This window comes from Panthera tigris, chromosome A1 (assembly GCF_018350195.1).
Source record: "Panthera tigris isolate Pti1 chromosome A1, P.tigris_Pti1_mat1.1, whole genome shotgun sequence".
Lineage (NCBI taxonomy): Eukaryota > Metazoa > Chordata > Mammalia > Carnivora > Felidae > Panthera > Panthera tigris.
The window spans coordinates 215,687,686-215,699,662 of record NC_056660.1 but is presented as its reverse complement, the minus strand read 5'-3'; the positions used below and the strand labels follow the sequence as shown (position 1 = coordinate 215,699,662).

Below are 11,977 nucleotides of genomic sequence, written 5' to 3'. Positions count from 1 at the left end.
AGGAAGTTTTTCTAAAAGCATAAATTCGAGTATATTAAAATAAGTTTCAAATTTTCTTTTCCTTGGATGAAAGCTTCTTTTGTAGTGCAAATGGATTTTAATTAGAAATCTACATTTAAAAATCATATTAAAGGGACACTATTTTTACTGAGCTATGCCAGGGGGTAAATAATATTAATGCTAAATACATATCTTTTAAGAAAAGAATAAAATGAACTGTGATATGTCTTTGTTTAAGCACAAAGTTCCAATACTGTGCAATTGTCCTTTGAATGAAAGTTGAATCACATTTTCTTTATTCTAGCATCAAATCTGAGCATTTCAAGAGGTAAACAGTGATACTTTGATGCTTTGCTTCAAAGCATCCAGAGGAAATTAATCAAATTAATCCATTCTTCTTCCTACTGGCAACAAAAATTATTCGCCGCTTTGGACTCAGGGCATTTCACAGGACCCTAATGAGTATTGGGAAGGGAGGAAAAAAAAAGTATTAAATGGTGGCATTAAGGATGAGATTGTAAGCTACTCAAATTCTTTCTTTATGCCAGATTGGGGATGTAATGAGTGAAGCAGGAAGCCCCTGGAGGCTTGGAAACATTGCAGAGCGCGCTGCCTGCCTATGGAGGCAGTGGCTACCCAGCATCTGTGGCTCTTTGCCACGTTGGAACTCAGTACTAAGTTTGGCAGATATTCTAGTGTTGGTGGAAAAGACAGAAATTTGTAGTTTAATGTGAGCTCTGTCCATTTTTGAACTGTTGGTGTTAACAATGTCCGTGTAAGCAGAACAAAAAAGTTGGGAAGCTCTTCCTTATTAACTGAACAGAAAAACCATTACTTAACCTTGGACCTATCCTACCGGAGACTGTTATAATCAAAGCCCCTAAGAGAATTTAAAAACATTTAAGTGACAACTGTCTCTGAAGACAGTTTTTCCTTGGGGCTATATAAAAGAAAAATTTATTTCTTGCCTGAGACCATTGGTTGAAGACCAAGCAACTTTTTTTTTTTTAAGTTTGTTTATTTATTTTGAGAGAGAGAGAGAGAGAGAGAGAGAATACCAGCAGGGGAGGGGAAGAGAGAGATGAAGAGAATGAATCCCAAGCGGGCTCCACATTGTTAGTGCAGAGCTCGATGCAGGGCTCAAACCCACAAACTGCAAGATCATGACCTGAGCCGAAACCAAGAGTTGGACACTTAACTGATGAGCCCCCCAGGGGCCCCCAAGACCAAGCAACGTTTAATCATGCAGTTAATATAAGATTGCTTACATATTTTCCAATAATCAAGTGATTGCTATTTACAAGATTATTTTTAGGAGTCACTATAGGACAAGCATTCTCCAAAACAAGAGAGGTTGCTCTCAAAACTTTTATTTTTTTTTGCTGAAACTATATGCTCGCTTTCTGTATCTCTTCCAAACCTTTAAAGGGATTCTCATACTTTTTCAAAATTGTAGCTGTAGGGATAGCTAACTTACATCAGCTCTGTAGGCACACTCAGATTCTAAACACAGCCCTGGTGTTTACCCTGAGTCCCGGGTTCCTTGTTGAGAAAATCAGGGTCATTATGGAATACCTCCTAGGCTTGTTCTGAAAATTTTGTAAGGAACTCTTTAAAGCCATCAATGCAATAACTGGAAAACAGGAATTGTTCCATACATCTTGATTATTATTATCTCCTTTCAAGTCACTCTATTTTGCCTGGTTGACATGAAAACATTGCTGCGGGTGTCAGAAGACACATTTTTCTCCCAGTGGAAACTTCACATCTTTCTAGTAATCATCTTCTTGGGGAAAAATAGTATTTTTATTCACTGCCGCTCATTTCTAATGCATGTTTCAGATGACCCCCTTTCTGGTCTTTTGAAAATTATCATAAAATTATAAGTGGCTTTGACAATTATCTAGTTATTAGACACAAATGGATACACAGGAACTGAGAGAAATTGAGTGATTTGCCTGGGCCAAAAGTAAATGAATAAATAAATAAATAAATAAATGTGCAGAACTGGGGCTAAAAGTTTTGTTTGCTTCTTTCTTTTGCTTCATTTATACATCTCTTTTTGAATATATTTATAGATTAAAAAAATCTTTGAATGTCTTAATTCACAGACTTTATCCATTAAATTGGAAAGAATGGGATACATTCATAAGAGAAAACTCTTATTTATATGGAAAAATGCGTTTTTCAGTTTAGCTATCATGGGCCAAACATCTGGGTACCTGTCAACCGATTTTACATGATTGACATGGTTTGCATTCACATCCAGATGTTTCTGCATTTTGAGATCGACTTTCACACATTGACAATATAAATGATCAATAGAAAATCGTATTTCATGGGCATTATGAATAAAGGTCAACACATTTATTTTGGATTCCTCTAAATAAATATTTCTTAAATGTCATATTTGCATAGCATTAAAAGTTTTCAGCAAATGCTTGTGAGGAGTGCCCTTATGACACTGATGATTGAATACATTATCTTGTCTCTTTCTAATGAAGAAAGCAGTGTATTGCCAATCTTATTTGAACTAAGGGAACCCCTCTGACCACTTCAGATGTCCAAAATGGATTTTATTTTGGAGGATGATATTTTGCTAAAATAATATGAGATTTATCTTTACTGTCCGCTAAAGAAATAAGGAAAATAAAATGCCATGGGAATTGTTATTTTAATGCTGTATTCAAAACAGTAAAAGTTAAATATAGAACTTTGAATTGCTGTCCTCTTTTCTCCTCGGCTGGTAGAATATGTTAGTAGTCTGGAGATTGGGAAATTCAACCTCACACAATACATCCAACTAATGAGATTGCAGAAACATTGTGCTCTCCATCATTTCCTTATCAGTGACAGTCAGTCCATTAAAAGCTCTAACCCCAAGAAGTGAATTTCAGTTTTAAACTTTTGCATTCTGAAAACACTCTTCCCAAGACTGTTAATAGATAAGATGGATGCCACATTTGGTGACAGTTCAAGACACTTACCCTCCCGGAACTGTTTTGAAACCAACAACAGGCCTATTATCTTCTCTTAGAAAGACATTTTATAGTGCTGTTTAGTGAATTGTGAAATTCTGAAGGAAGTTTTATTTACCTGTGTTTTTGTTTCCTCACACAATGTAGTATCATATGTTACAATACAAGCTTGTGATCTACATTTTAATTGCATCTTTTCAGGAAAATTGAATAGATCTACGAAAAACTATCTTCCTCTGGATAGCAGCACTATTTGGCCTTCTGAGAACAGAAAGGTGATGATTTATCCCTGGATCCTTAATATTTTTGGTTGCAGTAAGTTAGACATGCTCACAACTGAAAGAATTGTAAGATAATCTTTCCAAACTTAGTGTTTGTTAATTTTAAGAGAAGAAATTTAACAAACTCAAGCACAAAGGTATGACTTCACCTCCTGACACGGAGGAGATTTGCACTCACACCAAGGTCCCCAGGAAATAACCATGACTATAGGGCATGGCATACCGGGGGAGTTTAAAGTCTTACTATTTGAAGTGGTTTTATAAATCCGAAGGTTTATAAGTTTCCTTCTATGGATGTAGTCAGAATAAGTCAAAAGAATAACTGAATTCAACTCCCAAATTCAACCCCAGAGGTTTCAGAAAACAATAGGGAAAAATTATCTGAAGCAAGTAGGCTTTTGAGAAGACCGGCATCTAGGCCACTGTTCTATCTGTTCCTCCATGAGGATGGGCGATAAGGGCATAAATCGATGTTTCTGGAGCTGTTCAATCGATAACTACTGGTTTGAGATGTAAAATAAGCAAGGAACGAATCAATCGATACTTAGGATCATTTGGTGACACGAAAAGTGCAGAAATTAGTATTGCTAGAAATAGCGATGCAGGAGCTGATTTATAGTCCACATACAATAGGAAATAACACAGGCGATTTTGTATATACCTACTGGAGCAATGTTGTGCCACAGTGACAAAAACACGGTGTACGGGAGAGGTGAGTGCTCGTGTCCTGCCAGGTACAGAGATTAAAATCTGTTCAAAAAATGCAGCAAAGGACAGTTGGCTGAAAATCCCATGTACATCAGAGGATACTAAATAGAAACAGGATCTTAGGTATACTTGAATGAAGTACACGGCATTTAAAGCGGAATCATTTACTTTCAGTAAAAACGGTTCTCATAAGACCTCGGAAGCTAGGAGCACCGTAGAGAGATTGTCAGGGTGAAATTATCAAACAGATCTCAAATATAAAAATTTAATATCGATAATAGCCAACAGTTTGGGTCATTTATTCTCTGTGCAATAGTATGCTGTATGTGGCATATTTTATTTAATCTTTGCAATTAATCTGTAAGGAGACATTGTATGTATGTCAACTTGGCAGGAGAATAAATTGAGTTTAATACAGATTAGGTATCTTTTCTCAAGATTGTGAAACTTGAAAACATCAGAATGAAGGTCTGAAGCAAGACAGTATATTCCATAACCTATACAGTTAAGAAAGAATTATTCTAGATATTAGTATATGTTCTTTGATGCTAAGAGATTCAATCCATCCATCTAGGGTTGGAGGTAACACTAAAAATATTTTTTTAATCAAAATTTTAAGAAAATATTTTTAAATAAATCTAGTCCAAACATAATTTAAATTTTACCTTCACAATGTACTAGAAATATAGTTTAAAACTTTTTTCATAATTCAAGATTATTTAAATTTACATTAATTAAACATGGTAACAGGAATATATGTATGGATAATTAGAGTAAGTTTTTCAGGTAAATTTCCTGTGTCTAACACAAATTGTAAATTTCAGCGAGCAAGAAAAATAAATTGCAGCTCTTGAACAACAGCAGCCTCCTATTATAAACACCATGTGTAATATAACTCTCCATAGTCATAACTGTAAAAAACATTTGGTTAGCACAGTTTTTTCGCCTTTTTTTGGGGGGGTAAACAAAAGAGATACTAAATTTCAGAATGAGGAGCTATGGCTAAAGCTTTTTGTTCTGTCTGTCATTAGGATAAATGGTATATAAATATTTCCACGTTCATTCTATGTATTTACAGCAAAGTGTAATGATTAAACTAATGCTTTGAAATCTGGAAATCACATTTGCCACTTCTTTTCCTCTAAGGGTGTCAGATTAAAAAAAAATTATGACTTATGATCTGTGCTTCAATTTCAGTTAAATCAAGACCACATGAAAGAACTAGGTACTGACAATATTAAATTTTTGCACATATGTGACTTTCCAAAACACCACAGCTGTCTGCTCCTTGTTCTTACTCATTTTTCCTTTGCCTCCTCAATTAAACTTTTCAGCAAATATCATGTTTATCTTAAAAGGGCCTTGAGTTTCAGTGTTATCATTTCGTTGCCCCATTTACTCTTTAAATGTCCATAAACGGCTGTTCCCCACACCTGTTACGAAGATGCTATTATTATGGTATCTGACCTTGACATTGCTAACTGTGACTCACAGCATAGTATTTACAGGATAAATCCAAACACCTTAAGTATAGATAGGTGCAGAAAAATCTAGTTAACAAAAACTAACGCTTGTAAGAAAAACTAAAGCAAAATGCAGTGCTTAAGCAAATAATATCTCTTGACATACTACAAAGAGTATGAATATTACAGAGTCTATATTCATTGTCACTCACGTCGAAGTGGTGAATCCACTGGTCATCTAACTGGCCTGGCTAAATTTTAATGGCTAAGGTCACTCTCCATATAGGCATATTAGTTATTTGCCCTGAGATGGGATTTGGGATGTTGGCTTTCCAACTGAGTGATGCCCTATCTTATCAACCCGATTTGACAGAATTAAGACAATTTTCAATTTAAAGTATTATGCAATCTTTCCTCACTAATATTCATAAATTTTGTCTATACTTGAATATAATTGGATTATTCACGATTTTGAACTTGGCTCCCTATTCCAAGACAAAAACATTACGGTTTTATAGTACATTATAGCAACTGCTAGGTCAAATACCCCAATTTTAGCTTCCTTCCACCTTTACAATATTAAATCTGTTAAACTAATTTCCAGAATGTTTTGGCATATAAATGAATTGAGCTGTGTATTCTTAATCATGTTTATGTGTGTCCATTGCTATTGATACTTTTCTTTGGATTTTATTAAACACCACATTACATTGTGTCAAGTATAAAAATATTTTTTTCCTAAAAAACTGACATATGAACCATGAAATCCATTCTTAATTCTAGAGGACAAACTGCTGGTTACCAGAAAGGAGGTGGGTGAGGAGATAGGTTGAATAGATGATGGCAATGAAGGGGTGCACTTGTGGTGATGAGCGCCGGGTGGTATATGAAAGTGTTGAATCAGTACATTGTACGCTTGGAACTAATACAACACTCTATGTTCACTAACTGGAATTAAAATAAAAACTTAAAAAATCTTTTTTCCTAAGACTTAATTGCCATTTGCAAGTGAGATTTGAGATTTGTGCTTCTAAAAAAAAAAAATGCCATTCAATCTGTGGTGCGACACATGCGAAGTTCATTTCAACCTGTATCCTAGAACAGTTTAAACACGGTGAGACCTGATTTCACATATACAAAAAATTCCTCTCTAAAGCCATATGCTCTCTGAACCTGTACAAAATGGTAGTTTTTGTAGAGTCTAAAAAATTTCTTCAACAACATTTCGTCATCATTATGTGTATTGTTCAGTAGTCTTCTTGTTCCTTAATTAAATTTGCAAATGTATTTTAAAAAGAACAATGAATTGTATTTAATAATTAAATATATTAGCACAGAATTATAAACAACAATGACATATCACCTTGCAATTTCAATATCAGAAGGCATGAAACCCTTCTTATTTTTTCCTGAAGAGATCTGACAAGATTTTATATACATTTTGAATGTGTTTTTTTCCCCTTTTCTTCCACTTAATTTTATAGTCCTACCAAAATAATGAGCCCTTTAATTAAGCTAAAAATTATGGAGGTTCCCTAAAGTGTGGCAGCAAAGGAATGGAGGTATCAGTGACTGAGGGATGGGTTAGATGGGGAATCAGCAAATTGTCTTGAAGGGGTTTTTGGAGTTGTCATGACAAGGCCATTGAATGGGCCTTGTAATTGCAAAGCCTGGGCACAAATTGGTTGGTGAGTTTCTTGACTCGCCATTAGGGATGTGCTATGAAAATTGTATGACAGAAACAGATGACAACATAGGCACAGTCTGTGTGCTGGTGCCTTGATGGTGTCTTGGGTGTGGACACGTCCAGGTGCTTGGCAGAGTAGAGCTTCACTGTGGTCTCATCTGGGACGTCTGAAAGATTGGTGGAAGCATCAGCTGGTTCTCATAGTCCCTGTGGGGCAGTAGCCAAATTCTCCCTGTTGGTACATTTCCAACATCTAGGTGAATCCAAGGTTGGTGAAGATATAGTAGGAATAGATCAATCCATAAAGCATCTGGGATGCCTGCTCAGTTAGGTCGCTCTGGTTAGGGTCGTCTCCAATCTCTTCATTAGGCTCCAGCTGTGGATGGGGAGGCACCTGCTCACTGAGTCCAGTGAGACTGAATTTGTTCTGGATGTAGTCTTCGTGTATTTCATAGAAGAACACATTGCCACAGAGCCCATAGGACCAGTATCATTAACACTATTTTTCAGATGGTTAAACCACTTACTTTGAATTTATTTATTTTTCCATATCAATTTCCCGATGCTCCTTGGTGTCTATAATTTTGATTTTCTTGACTGTTCTTAAAAGTCTCTGAAAGTTCAGTTACTTGTTTTTCTTTTCATTCACAAAACATGTGATAATTAAAGTTTTTTTCTACCTATTTTAATAAAGTATTTATAAAAAGCAGTACATGGGAATGACATTTTTAATTTCTATGTCCTTTAAAGTTTTTATTAATATAGTATTTATAGAGAAAAGTGCCCATATCAAAAGGGTTCAGCTTAATGGATTGACTTCACAATCAGAAGACAGGCGTTTAGTCAGAGTCAGATCAAAAATGCCATAAGCCTAGAACATTCTCATCCCAATCACTACTCCAGTTAACTACTCTCCTGATTTCTAAAACCAAAGACTAGTGTTGCCCTGTTTGTAATAATGTTAATAAATTATGCATTATGCACATTGTAAATAACTGATGCAGATTTTGTGAATATTCCTTAATTTTTTATGGCTTCTCATATGACTGGACATTTATGTGGTAGTTTCCAGTTTGGGCTGATAAATAATGTTATTATGAAAATTCTAGTACATGCTTTTCAGTGAACTTATGCAGATACTGCTGTTGGGTTCAGGTCTATACGGTGTGGAATTAATGATCTCTAAAAATGTGTGTGTTGTAGATACTGTAAACAGCTTTCTGAACTGGTTTCATGCCGAAGTTTTAAGGACATAATGGACCTTGATATTTGTAAGGAATCTAAAAACTCAGCTTTTCCTTTTACACATTCAGAAACATGTGTGTTTAACTTTATAATATTTTATTTATTTTATTATCTCTTCAGAACCTGAATCAGCAACCCCAGGCCGAATAGGCTCTCCTGGTGATTCCCACTGTCTGCTAAAGTTTGAGGATCTCGGCGACAATGCCATCTTTCCCTACCTGGTAGGGTCAGGGATCTTTATTAACGGATTGGTATATTTTTCAATATTTCACCTAGGTTTACAACATAGGTATGACGGGTGCTAAGATTTCATTTTTTATTTTATTTTTTAATGTTCATTCATTTTTTGAGAAAGAAAGAGAGAGAGAGAGTATGAGCATGGGAGGGGCAGAGAGGGGGACACAGAATCCGAAGCAGGCTCCAGGCTTTGAACTGTCAGCACAGAGCCGGATACGTGGCCAAAACTCGTGAACCGTGAGATCATCACCTGATCCGAAGTTAGAAGCTTAACCCACTGAACCACTCAGGCATGCCCAGTGTGGAGCCTAATGTGGGGCTTGATCTCAAGACCCTGAGATCAAGAGCTGACTGAGATCAAGAGTCGGATAGTCAACAGACTGAGCCACCCAGGTGCCTCAAGGTTTTCATTTTAAAATGATTCCCTTTACAGTGTTAACTGTGAATGAATTAAAATGGAAAGTTTAGGGGCACCTGGCTGGCTCAGTCAAACATAGGACTCTTGATCTCTGGGTTGCGATCTGAGATCACAACCGATATTGCGTGTAGAGATTACTTAAAAACAAAACCTTTAACACAAAATAAAATAAAATGAAATGGAGAGTTTACTGAATCAGGGACTTTTATAGTCCAACCACCTCCCCCCAAATGCTAAAGACCTAATAAAGGAGTAATTAGGAAATCGGTACTTTCCACTTAATTTTTTTGATAACTTTAACTGCTCTAAAAAAATAGTCTATTAATTTTGAAAATGTACTGCATTTTAATCTGCCTGTGCAATGCCTTTGGCAACTTGGACAAATAGTTAATAAGGAAAAGCCATTTTAATCATTTATTAGTTTTAAATATATATATGTAGGTAATAGAGTTTTCTATCCCAAAATATATCTTCTTGTTCTAGAGCTAAGGCTGAGCTATAAACATTGGCAAAGTTTTGTGGATTGTGCTTGAGTTACGAATTTCTAAAACTGAATTATCACGAGACTTTTTGTATCATATTTGGTTTTTCTTTTATTAAATTTTATTTTTTGTACGTGCTTTTATTTGCAGAAAGTGTTCTGGTGATTATCTGGCTAAGTTTAAAAAAAAAAAAAAAGAATAGTTACAGATTTAACAATACAAGAGATGGGGCCCCTGGGAGGCTCAGTCGGTTGAGTGTCTGATTTTGGCTCAGGTCATGATCTCACAGCAGGTGAGTTCGAGCCCTGCGTCGGGCTCTGTGCTGACAGCTTGGAGCCTGGAGACCCTTCGGATTCTCTCTCTCTCTCTCTCTCTCTCTCTCTGCCACTAACCCACTCACATTCTGTCTCTGTCTCTCTCAAAAATAAATAAATAAACATTAAAAAAATTAAAAAAAACAATACAAGAGACAATTACATATGCTCAAAATAAACACATTCTAATGGGCAGACTGGTGAAATTTCCATTTTAATTAAAATATTTGACCTCAACTATAAATTTGATCTCTTAACAGCTCAACTATAAATGTTATAACTGTCATGAAAGGGATTTGAGAACTACTCCAAAGCAGCAAGGAATAGAATCAAAAGTGTTATTTTTATATCACTCAAAAAATACCAGTTGAGTTCATTAATTCCAGTCTGTCAAAGTCATTGACATGCTGTATGAGACGCAAAAAATAAGTTTGTAGACCTTAGCAAACCAATTTTTATTGTAATCAAGTAATGGTGAATTAGGCCAGCTGAATGTTGTTTCCATACTGAAACTCATCTGCAATATATAAACACAACTTAGGACCAAATTGGTATTGCGGATGATGGATGGGGTTATTTTTTGATAAATAGCAGGATGCGTACTCCTTTTCATATTTTAAAGTGAAGTTAATAAGATTTTACGTTTTTTTTTCTTGACCTTTGAGACTGTCATTTCATACCTAGTAGATCAATTCAGCACTGGTAACAGAACCAAACAAGTCAGTATACATGTTAAGAAAGGTTTTGATTTGCATGGAAGGTGGTGACAGGAGTGTCCATGAGGTTATCAGACCAACAGGTGATATTGACTATCAGGAGTGTAGGTAGATATGACACAGTTTTATCCAGTGAGAATTCTGAGGAGAAGGGAACTGAGATTATTTGGGCACAATAGTGTTCAGTGGGAGGAACTGGTCTTCTATCCCATTAGACAGCCCTGCTGTCTGAGACCCTGGTGTGAAGGCACCTTATTAGCTGACCGCATGTCGGGATAGTAATGGAGTCCTGTTATGACTCAGGAGTAACATGAGGGTATGAACAGACATCCTGAGGCTGGACCAGCTGTCACGAGGTTGGATCATGGATGACACGCAAATGAATCGCCAGACTCAGCGGGGGTTTTATTCCAATGAGTGTATGGACAAAGGGATGGGGAATAACCTGAGATTCCTCAGAACAGTTTTAAGAGCTGTGATCTGCTCCTTCTGATAAGCGTTCACGGCTACGCACGAAGTCTTGGGAATGAAAGAGCCTGCAAACCCTCAACTTCGCCATGTGAATTTAAAGTTTAGATGTGTGTAAGGAGTTCAATATAACCTGACACCTTTGCTGATGTTTCACTTTGCTGAAGGATGTGGGCACATCCATTCAGTGAGCCCCCAAGTTCAGGGAGTTGGGGTGGATGCAGATATAGCTGAGTGCCTGTTCACATGCTTCTCGCCTTGCTTGTCCTCCACTATGAATTCCAGAAGGAAAGAAAGCACACTATTGGTGTCCACATCAGACACACTCACCTTCTGCAATGGGAACATCCTCCTGACATATTGGTGATCATCATCTGGTTGGTGAGCTCTAATGTACAGCTACATTTAGCATTTTTAGGTTGATGAGAAAGGGTCCCCTTTCTCCTTTCCAGCCTGCAGCTCTCCAAGGAAATCAGCTGGTGGTCCACCAGATACTGCAAGTTCTTACACAAGTGCTGGATACCAAGGGAGCTTGTCCCCCTGGCAACCCCTTGCCATTTTCCTACTCTAACTCGACAACTGAGAACCATCTTTAACACCTTTCAAGGGCCATTCTTCTAAGAAGAGAAACTGAAATGGCCTGCAATTCTCAGGCATGGACCTGGGGCTAGGGTGACGGCTGGGTTTAGAAGGGAGGCAGAGGGATGGGGAGGTAAAGCTGGAGTTATCCCTCTTGAAGTCTGCAAGGCGTGACTAAAATAGGTCTTCGTGGCATTGGGTTTGCTTTAAACAATTAAAAATTAGACTATTGACCAGCATATTCGTTAAATGTACTAATAAGACTATTGATATCTGTGAAGCTCTTTTTTAATCAAAAAGAGCATTTTTAATGTGCCAAGATATAAATTATGGGTACTTCAGGATTATCGTATCATGGAATTTCCCACAATATTGGATTTTTATGCTCTTTTTAATTATGT

The 11,977-nt window shown here is 36.6% G+C and overlaps 1 pseudogene; it reads right to left on the bottom strand.

The window, feature by feature from the left end:
- Window positions 1-7,060: 7,060 nt before the first annotated feature.
- On the bottom strand, window positions 7,061-11,587 carry LOC102957546 (annotated as a pseudogene).
- Between the last annotated feature and the right edge of the window lie 390 nt (window positions 11,588-11,977).